This window comes from Rhinolophus ferrumequinum, chromosome 2 (assembly GCF_004115265.2).
Source record: "Rhinolophus ferrumequinum isolate MPI-CBG mRhiFer1 chromosome 2, mRhiFer1_v1.p, whole genome shotgun sequence".
NCBI classification, from domain to species: Eukaryota; Metazoa; Chordata; class Mammalia; order Chiroptera; family Rhinolophidae; genus Rhinolophus; species Rhinolophus ferrumequinum.
The window spans coordinates 6,759,823-6,771,440 of NC_046285.1; the positions used below are offsets into that span (position 1 = coordinate 6,759,823).

The window sequence follows — 11,618 nt, forward strand, 5'->3', positions numbered from 1 at the left end:
GGAGAATGAGATTTTCCTCTGTGAATTCTGATTTTCTCAGGGCTTTCCAGGGGCAATATCTTCAGAAACCTTGAGAAGTGGCCGAATCTTGCTTCTTCTTATGTCTGTCTGGTGTAGAAAGAGGGAGACAAGAACAAAAGTTATTCAGGGCTCTGCATCCAGGAGGATGCTCTTTTTGTTCCCTTCCTCAGATGAGGCAGAATTATTTTTAAAGGCTTGAAACTAAAACAGATGAAGTTAGTAGTTCAAGTATTTCAACTATTAATAGTTGTTACCCTTTAGAAGATACACAGATTCTAGGTATTGGTTAAGCAGAAGACATCCTAGAAATATGAGGGACCTTGTCTGGAGTGTGGTTAGTACAACATTATTTCAGGTATTGAAGCAAGAGGACATCTGCACTATAGAGCAAATAGGTTCATTAGAAGCCGCCAGGCGTGCACATAGTTAGGTGAGCGTGAGCAACGCTAAAGATCATCCAGATGGCATGGAAATGATGTGTCTCTTCTAGGTGTCTCTGACTCCAGCTTGAGATAGATAAAAAGATGTCATTCTGGCTTTGGGGACTTTGTGTCAAATTGTCTATTAATATGACTCGATGCTGGAATCACACACAAGACATAGTTCTATGGCATTGTAAAAGAAATGTAGTGAAAAGCCTCAGTAGAAATACTGAGGGGGATGCCTTCAATTGTGAAATACTTAAAAAAAAAAAGTTGAAAATAGAGTCACACGTTTCTTCTCTTTAAAAATTGCCTGTGAAGTTAGTGAGGAAGAAGTGTGAATGAAATAAACTAATTTGTAAGTAACTGATTCAAAACAGAATTTATAGGGCAATCAGATGCAACTATGGTCTAACCATATGTTTCACTAGTATACAGTTGTGTTATTCTATTAAGGCCAGATTGTATACCATTTCTGTAAATTTCTTAACAATTAAATTTCAGAATTGCCTAGGCAAAATGTGCATCAAAAAATTCTTTTAAAATTTCAAGAGAAGAAATGCAGATGGGCAATATACATTTGGAAACATGTTTAACCTTTCTAAAAAAAAAAAGAATGAAATTAACAAAAAAAGTTTTGACTATCAGTTTAGGAAAAAAACCCCATTAAAGTAGACATTTTAAAGATCTGGTATCAGCGAAAATAAAGGAAAATGTGCACTCTTCAGAGCTGCAGAGCATATAAATTAGTATATAACCTTTTTGACAACCTATATCAAAATTTAACTTTTGTACACACTTTGATCCAGCAATTTTCTTTGTTGAAATTTATTCTTAGAAAATGACTGGACAAATGTACAAAGATGGCTTAAATATCAGAACAACAACATTGTAATTACTGACAATTTAAATATTCACGAGTTGGCCAAATAAATCGTGATGCATTCATATAACACAAAACTCTGGTAACTAAAAGTGTCATTTGTATTTATATTTGTTAACAACAAAAGCTCTCTGCAAAATGTTCCTGAGTGAGCCATGTAGATTAAAATGCACCATTTAGATTAAGCCCATTGAAAATTACATTTGTATGTACTGAGTGACACATACAAAATATGTTTGGAATCACGTTCCCCAAAACATTGAGTGAATCTTCCTTGCTAGTGGGGTGGTAGGCGATGTTTAACGTCCTTTGCTGTACTCTTCTGTTTAAACTTTGTACAATAAGCATGTGCTTAAAATTTCAGGAAATGTACACCTATTTTAATTTTGTAGAACAAATTCTTCTTAAATGTTGGAACTATAATGTGCTTTATTTTCTACATTGAATATAAGTAAATTTATCTAGAATTAAGACACTTATTCATTTGCTCTACCAGCTACCCACTTCTCCTTTCAGTGTTTCCATGAGGATGTAAATTTTTTTGTAAAACTTCTTTAGGGTTTTAAATGAATTCCATCCCCAAAGTGAAAAAAAAGATACATTAAATTACAAATATTTCTTGTTGTATGGCATTTGTTCAGATACGATTTAAACATGAGTAGAGTTGTATGATAGACTACAACGAGATTCTTTATTTTTTTGGCTTTAGTTTCTATGAAATTTAGTTCGTTGTTTTGTCTAATTTCTTAAAGTAATATTGCTACATCATTCTTCTCGTTATTACAATGTCCCTAGGGAATGTCCCCCCATATCAAAACCAAAATACTATATTTTATTTTCAAACTTGTTTATTCATTTTTTTTATCTTGGGAATTTATTTTTGATAAATAAAATGATAAATACTTGAAGTTGTTGAGTGTTGAATTTAGCTTTTTAAGGATACTTATGTGCTAAATAAAGTTACAAATTGAGCTTGTTTCTGATCAAACGCTTCCAATAAAAGCCTGGTTTTAATAATAGGTATGATAGGGTGCATCCTACAAATAGTTGGACTCTAGCGGAGTGAATGGAGGAAAGGGGGCGTGAGAGCGCTGACTTTGGGACTGGAGGCGACCGTTACTTCTGGACCTCCCATTTAAACACTCCAACATGGGACAATAAGAAATGATCCCAGAACAGCCCTGGCGTGGTTGCAGAACAAGCAGAGCCAGCAAACGCTATCCGAGAGCGGGTCGTCTGGGCAGTGACGGCTACGTGGTGGGGAGGCCCGTCCCGGTCCTGAGAACTGAAGGGTTGGAAGATGAAGGAAACGAGCCCTATCTGGAACAGGAGAGCCTCCACCACACAGCCAATGCCTACTTCAGTGGTCTCCAAAGTGGGATGAGCAAGATGACCTGTGAGATGCTGGAAGAATATACAAGAGCTTATATTACTATTTACTTTCCTTTTAATACCTATTTTACTTGTTTTATAATTTACATAGATTAATACAACAGTGCATAATATTGCCTTATAAAGAAATATACATAGATTAGTAAGCATAACACCAAAAGTTTTACCAATATAGGCCCATGATAAAAATTTTGGAGACAACTTTTCTTCTTTACCAGTGGACTTCAGATAGATACTCTGCCTGTGGTTTCCAAACCTAAGCATGCATTACAATCACCTGGTGGGCTTGTTGAAACACAAACTGCTGGACCCTGTTCCCAGAAGTGGGTGGGGCCTGAAAACTCAGACGTTGCTGATGCTTCTGGTTCAGAAACCATACTTTGAGAACTTCTGCTCTAAGCTGCAGCAAAACTGGGCTGGCCTGAACATGGTAGGTACTCTCAGCTCACATTCTTTCTCCTTAAAATGGCCCTCCCTCTGTTAAGATCCTACACCATCTTGCAGGTCCGTTTGAATTGTTAACACTTCCTTTAAGTCTTTCCTGCTTGAAGCAGCTGGAAGCGATCTTATTCTTCTGAATTTAAGTAGAACTGGGTTCAAACCCAGAAAATTCTACTTTGCATAATTACACTTTCCTACTAGATTATAAACCATTTAAAGATGAAGCCTGCACTGGCATTCTACAAATATGAAATGAGTGAACAAATGATATCTGAATTAGTTAAAATCCTGCTGAAATTGGTAATAGCAAAAGACTGGAAGTAAATACAATATCCATAAGTGGGGGGCTGAGTGAATAAAATCTGTATACTGTGCCAATTACCAATGCATTATATCATATCTCAGATCTAAATTCCAAACTTCATTGCCTGCTCCATGAAAATGGATCTGAACCCCGTATTTCTGCTGTGCTTTCTAGTGTAATATTAAGCTTTGTCAATACAGAGTGCTAGAGAGACATTGCAGGAGGAAGACCTTTTCTGCTTGGTTCATAGAGAAAAGACTGATTTCAGGTCTGAAGTGGAAAATGAACATGGAAATGTATCATAAAACAGAGAGACTGTTAGTGTCTTGTCAGAAAAACTTTGGAGCCTAACTGAAGAGATTTTCATTGCTGAAAAAAGTTAATATTTGAGCATCAATAAGAATAATTCAAATCAATTGAAAATACTCATGTGTTTAAATCCATCATTCATTATAGTATATTTTAAAGCTCTTTGTTTACTTTTGGAGGATGCTGAGAAACACTATCAGATATTTTTGACTGGTTCATGAAGGAAAAGAATCAAACATTTATCCTGCCTTTCATTATAAATTTTACAAAACAGTAACCAAAGAGTGGAGAAGAATTTCTCATTATAGAAGTATTTCCTCTAATAAGCGAAGAAGAAATGGTAGGATTAAGACATTATGTTAATGGATGGGTGGATGGATGGATGGATTGATTAATCTATCTAGGCAATTTTATCAATGGCTGGTAATTAACATCACAAAAAGACAAATAATAGAATCTCCTGATGGAATTATCCAACACCATTTATGAAGTAGTCTTGCCAAAAAAATTTAACCTGTGATCAAGCCATTATTAGAATGTTCTAATTACCCTTTACTGCAAATTCAGAGGACAAAGGTATATTAAAGGACTCCAGAAGGATGCAGTCAGCAAAAGGGAGAAACCCTACAGGTGAACAACATGATTTCTTGGATGGAATCTGCAGATTTAAAACAAAACAAAACAAAACACAACCTTAAGATATAGACGTCTTTGTACTGTCTTTGCAACTTCTAAAGGATCCTCAAGTTATTTCAAAACAAAAAGTTTTTAAAGAGAGACTTAAGAAATACAAAAACCAATTGTAATATGGATTATTAGTACATATTGCACCTTATTTAGATCCCAATTTAAACTGAAAAAAAAATGAGATGATTGGGGAAACCTGGGCACTAACTAGTTTTGATGAAATTAAGTAATTGTAATTTGCTTTTTTCACACATGATAATGATATTGTGTTTGTTTTTTAAAAACATTAACAAAAAATATATAAATGACAACCTAAAATAAAAAATAATAATAGGTATGATAGTAATAAATTCCAAGAATATATGTACAGCTTGCAGCAAATGGAAGTTGTTTTCCTTGTTTTTGAGCTCAGAATCTATCAGCTGTTACATCTCTGCAAACTACAAAATTAAATACTCACTACCTTAGAAAAAATGGAATGACTAACGACAGGAGATTGGAATCATAATTTTCAAAAACTTCTTAAACAATTTCATATTATGAATAAATGAAACTTACAATGCAGAATAACAGTAGGTATCATTCAACATGAATGAAATACACTTTTATTATGCAAATTATAAAAGTTTCATGGATAGACAAAGAATTCTTTACTTGGTTATGCTAGGCAAATAATTACTGTTTAATTTTTATTTTTTTAGGAAAAAAATAGAAGTATTTAATACACTTTTTAGATCTTGTTTCATCTTCTTTTTTTAACGACAACTCCTTTGAAGAGAAATTCTACTCCAAAATGAAAATGAAGTGATTTGAGGTAAATCTCATGAGGTAATGAAACTACTGAGTAGTTTACATTTTAATATTTCTGGGATATATGGAAAATTTCTCATGTTTTGTTGATAAATTTAATTCTTCAAATTTTTTCCACTTTGGGTTTTTACTAATTACTTCTGTGTTGATAATATACCTTGTTCTATTTATACCATAGTCACTTCTTTCTAAAGAAATTGAACTGTTTAGGGTATATCCTTGGTGAAAAGATTGACTCTGTGCATGAAAATAGGGTGACATAGAGACTTTGACAATGGGACTGAAACAACATGCCATTATAAACAAAGTCTTTTGAATAGGAAGGAAATTAATTGTCATATGAGTTAAATGACATAAAAAATTTAAGCACTCTAACTCAGTAATACTTCTGAGTGTTATTTGTTAATTAACTAGCCAAAAAAAATTATTTGTAAGCAGTCAGTTGACTAATTGACATGTTATTTGAATGAGCCAAATTAACATTAAGTTTAATTAAGCTGAATTAACAGAAGATGAAATTGTTAGGGTCAGTCTCCTGTCTAAGGGTTGATTTTCTTTTACTTACTTACTTAAGTCACTTTTAGAGAGCAAACCAAATTATACTTTTCTTCCCTTCTCTTTCTTTTTTTTATTGTTTAAGAAGATAGCTTGCCGTGGAAACTTATGGGTTTTACTTTATATTAATTGATTGCTATGTGTTATTTCCATAGATCGTAGATAACTAAACTTATTTATAACATGAAGTAAAATAAATTGCAATTACAATTTAGCAAAAGTAGGAAATAATATTAATCATAGAATCACCACAAACAAATTCCATGCTAAGTATATTTACTTTATTATCTTATAAATTGAAGGGGAAAATAGGATTCTCTAAAACTGTTATCAAGTAATTATTTGCCTAGCATAACCAAGTACAGAATTCTTTGTCTACCCATGAAACTTTTATAATGAAATCAAAAGTTTTCATGAGCATATATAGAATGCTCATGAAAAATTTTTATTTTATTTTAGTTTCTCTGAAATGTAGAGGACAATTTCTTGCTTCATTTGAAAATCTGTAAATTTTCAACTGAAGCTCAATTTTATTTTGAAACAGAGACTGAAGATTTTATCTTATAATAGAAAAGTGACAGTAGTGACCTATTCCAGCACTCTTTCTATATAACTGAGAAACTTAGATCATTATACTTACTATTTAAAGCTAGTAGGTACTCTGTCTGAAGGCCTCAGATGATATACTTTGTGGCTTTCTTTGACAACAATAATGGAAATTTTAAAAACAATTCAAGGTACCGCAAGACTTATGATTTACTTTTGTGTTGTTTTTTTTTATCCATTGACATCCTCTTTTAGTTTTACAGATAACAAGAATGGTAGTTACACCTATCAAATAGTTTTCTGTCTTCATAAATGTCTGGTTATCTTTGATTGTATGTTGGTCATGGTATTTGAAAAACTATTTGTAGAAAATGTTTGTGGTTGATATCTTGCACCTTATAAACTTTATATTATTCTGTGAACATAGGAATTATTGAATCTGATTTCTTAGGTTCTTAACTTTTTCTCTTGTCCTCCTTCTCTTCTTGTTTACCTTCTCCCTCTATTCCTTAATTTTAATATTTGATTGCAAAATGTAACGTATTTTCAAATAGTGGAATTTAATAATTATGTATATTTAATGAATAGTTTTTAAGCAAACATATAACTACAACCCCCACCAATAAATTGTACCTTTGTGTTTCATGTTTTGCTCACTATGTTTATAAATTTATCCATGGTGTGTTGAATAGCTCTAGTTCATTTATTTTTATTGCTGTATTTTCTTTTTAAATTTTATTTTTTAATAAACTTTATTTTGAAATAGTTTTAGACTTACAGAAAAGTTCCTAAGATAGCACAGTGAGTTCCCATATTCCCTTCACCCAGTTTTAGCTAATATTAACATCTTATATAACTTCAGTACATTTGTTAAATCTATTCAATTAACATTGGTATATATTCTATTAACTAAACTCCAAACTTCATTCAGATTTCACCAGTTTTTCCACTAGTGTCCTCTTACTGTCCAGGATCAAGCACAGGGTACCATGTTGTATATATGTATGTATGTATGTATATATTATTATTATTTTAATTAAAATTTATTGGGGTCAAAATGGTTAGAAAAGTTACATAGGTTTCAGGTGTATAATTCTTTAATCCATCATCTATATATCACATTGTATTATTATTATTTATAAAATATTTTTATTAAAAATATAGTTAACATACAATATTAGTTTCAGGGATACACCATATTTATTCAACATTTATATACCTAAAGAGGTGATCACCATGATAAGTCCAGCAATCATCTGACACCATATTATGCTATCACAATATTATTGACTATATTCCCTAGGCTGTATATTACATCCCATGACTTATTTGTTTTATACCTGGAAATTTGGACCTCTTATTCTCCATCACCTTTTCTCCCTTCTAAAAAATTTCAATTACATTCAATATTATTTTATATTAATTTCAGGCAATAGCATAGTAGTTAGACATTTTTATAATTTAAGAAGTGCTCCCCTGACTAGTCTAGTACCCACCTGGCACTACACATAGTTATTACCATATCATTGACTATATTCCCTATGCCCTACTTTGCATCCCCATGACTATTTTGAAACTACCAATGTGTACTTCTTAATGCCTTCACCTTTCTCACCCTGCTTTTCAACCCCTTTCCCTTCTACCACCCCAATAAATCTAATACCCATCTGACACCATATATAGTTATTACAATATTATTGACTATATACTTTATGCTACATTCCCATGACTACTATGTAACAGCCAATTTGTATTGCTTAACCCTTTCCCTTTTATACCCATTCCCAAACCCCCTCCCATCTGGCAACCATCAAAATGTTTTTTCTATCTATGAGTTTGTTTCTGTTTTATTTGTTTGCTTATTTTGTTCTTCAGATTCCACATAAAAGTGAAATCACATTGCATCTGTCTTTCTCTGTCTGACATGCTCCACTCAGCACAATACGCTCCAGGTCCATCCATGCCACCACTGATGGCGAGAACCCCTCCCGTCTAAGGCAGAACAATATTTCATTGTAAACATGTACATGTACCACCTACTCTTTGTCCATTCATCCATCAAAGGACAGACAGGCTGCCTCCAAATCTTGGCCATTGTAAACAATGCTGCAGTGAACATATGGATGCATACATCCACTTGAACTAGTGTTTTAGATTTCTTCAGATAATTACCCAGAAGTGGGATTACTGGGTCCTTCTTGTCACTTGTTATAGTCTTTAGTTTAAAGTCTATTTTGTCTGGTATAAGTATTGCTACCCCTGATTTTTTTGTTTATTTCTTTTTATTTTCATAAAATATCTTTTTCTATTCCTATATTTTAGTTTGTGTGTGTCTTTCAATCTAATGTGAGTCTATTAGAGGTGGTGTATGTAAGGGTCTTGTTTTCTTATCCATTCACCCACCCTATGTTTTAGACTGGAGCATACTGTCTGACAGACTTACTTGCTCTGAGCTCCAGCACTGGAGAAGCAGCTCGAAAGGTGCCAGGGACACATGGGGAGGAACTTAGTTGTTTGGCATCAGGGCAAGGGCTAGAGAAGCAGATTTCTCCCTGACATAAGTGCTGGCCAAATCCATTGTTTCTTTCCTGAACCCTCCCCCTTCCAGTATGCAGACACAGGAAGGCACACATATGAGTCTCCACCAACCTGGCTAACACTGTTCACCTCACCCTGGTGATTCCCTGAGAGCCTGGCTCACCCAACTTGCAGGCCCACTGACACCATTTCCAGGGGCTTTTCCATGCAAATGGCATGTGTTGACTCATGCTGCAAACTTTTCTAAAGTCTCTCAAGGTTGCACAATACCCAAACAAATAGCATCTGGCATTGGCATGCCCCATTCCTCTTCCTGAGCAACCTCAAGTGTGGCACTAGTGACAGCCAGTCTCGGTTTGAGACTTGGTGTCTTGAGGCAACTCCAAGACCAGAGTAGGTGGTGTGCATCTGATAGGAGCCATGTGGCTCCTAACAGGGTACAAGCTGCAGCTGAACTTGGCCTGGGGTCGGGCCCTTCCTAGGAGGCCCCGGGTCCAGCACACTTGGTGGACAGCTTTGGACCAAGCACCAACCCTGGACACTACACAGCTACTTCTATGGGTGACACACAAAGTTCTGACTGGGCACACATCATAGCTCTGCTAAAGTGAATCCTGTTCTGTAGAGTCAGCCCCTGCACAAAAGAACCTCCATTGTAGTCATGGCCAGTACTCAAAACTAATCAGCACAAGAGGCAATTCATCCCCCTGACATGCAAACAGCAACCAAGGCTCAACTACAACAGGAGGGTACACACAACTCATTCATGGGACACACTTGGAGCACCCAGCTCAGGTGACCAGGGAGACTGCACCACTGGTCCCCACAAGACACCTATTACATAAGCCCATTCTACTAAGATCAGGAAACATACCTAATACATACAAACAAACACAGGGAGGCAGCCAAAATGGGGAGACAAAAAACATGTCCCAAATAAAGAACAGAACAAGGCTCCAGAAAAAGAACTAAACAAAATGGAGACAAGCAATCTATCAGATGCAGAGCTCAAAACACTGGTTATAAGGATGCTCAATGATCTCAGGGAGAACTTCAACAAAGAGATAGGAAACATAAAAACAGAGACAGAAAACATAAAAAAGAACTCATCAGAATAGAAGAATATAATAACGCAATGAAGAATACATTAGAGGGAATCGGCAGGAGATTAGATGAAGCAGAGGTTCAAATCAACTCTTTAGAAAATAAGGTGTAAGAAACCAGCCAATTAGAATAGCAAAAAGAAAAAGAATTAAAAAAATGGGTATAGTTTAAGGGGCCTCTGGAACAACATCAAGCATAACAACATTCGCATCATGGGGTATCAGAAGGAGAAGAGAGAGAGAGCAAGGAATTGAAAATTTATTTGAAGAAATACTGATGGAAAACTTCCTTAACCTGGTGAAGGCAATAGACATACAAATCCAGGAAGTATAGAGTCCCAAACAAGATGAACCCAAACAGGCCCACACCAAGACACCTCATAATTAAAATGCCAAAGGTTAAAGACAAAGAAAGAATCTTAAAAGCAGCAAGAGAAAAGCAACTAGTTTCCTATAAGACAGTTCCCATGAGAGTGTCAGCTGATTCCTCAACAGAAACTGCAGGCCAGAAGAGAGTGGCACAAGATATTCAAAATGATGAAAAACAAGGACCCACAACCAACATTACTCCACTCAGCAAAGCTATCATTGAGAATTCAAGGAGAGATAAAGAGTTTCCCAGACAAGAAAAAGCTAAAAGAATTTATCACCACCAACGCAGTGTTACAAGAAATGTTAATGGGGCTTCTTTAAGAAGAAGAAGAAAAGGAAGATAAAAAAGAATGAATCATAAAATGGCAATAAATACATATCTATGAACAGTTACTTCAAATGTAAATTGATTAAATACTTCAATCAAAATATAGGATGTCGGCAGTAGCTGTAATGATGTTGATGCCCAAGAAGAACCGGATTGCCATTTATGAACTCCTTTTTAAGGAGGGAGATATGGTGGCCAAGAAGAATGTTCACATGCCCAAACACCCTGAGCTGGCAGACAAGAATGTGCCTAATCTTCACGTCATGAAAGCCATGCAGTCTCTCAAATCATGAAGCTATGTGTAGGAACAGTTTGCTTGGAGACATTTCTACTGGTCCCTTATCAAGAAGGGTATCCAGTATCTCCGTGATTATCTTCACCTGCCCCCTGAGATCGTGCCTGACACTGTGTGCCACAGAGGGCCTAAGACGCGCAGGCCAATGCCCAAAGGTCTGGAGGGTGAGTGACCTGCAAGACTCACACGAGGGGAAGCTGACAGAGACACCTGCAGATGGAGCGCTGTACCTCCTGGTGTCGACACAAAAGCTGAGGTCAGGGCTGGCTCAACAACTGAATTCCACTTTAGAAGCGGATTTTGTTGTGGATGTGGTCAACCACCTCAGTAAAGTAGGAGCAATTATTTGGTGTTGAATAAGATTGTGGCAAGAAAATAATCACGTGTGCCCCTGGTTTTACATAATGTAGCCTGAACAGGAATGTTTTAAAAGTCATAATATAAATTGAGCAAGGCTGGATTGGTTGGTGGGGAGCATCTCACAACTGGTGGATGTGGTCTACCACCTCAGTAAAGTTGGAGCGATGATTGGGTATTGAATAAACTTGTAGACAGAAAATAAGCTCAGAAAACTGGGTGCAATTGTTTGGTGTTGAATAAACTTGTGGAAAG

General features: G+C 35.5%; 1 pseudogene; it reads left to right on the forward strand.

The window, feature by feature from the left end:
• The first annotated feature begins 10,839 nt into the window (after nt 1-10,839).
• LOC117013434 (40S ribosomal protein S10-like) lies at nt 10,840-11,337 on the forward strand (annotated as a pseudogene).
• The last annotated feature ends 281 nt before the right edge of the window (nt 11,338-11,618 follow it).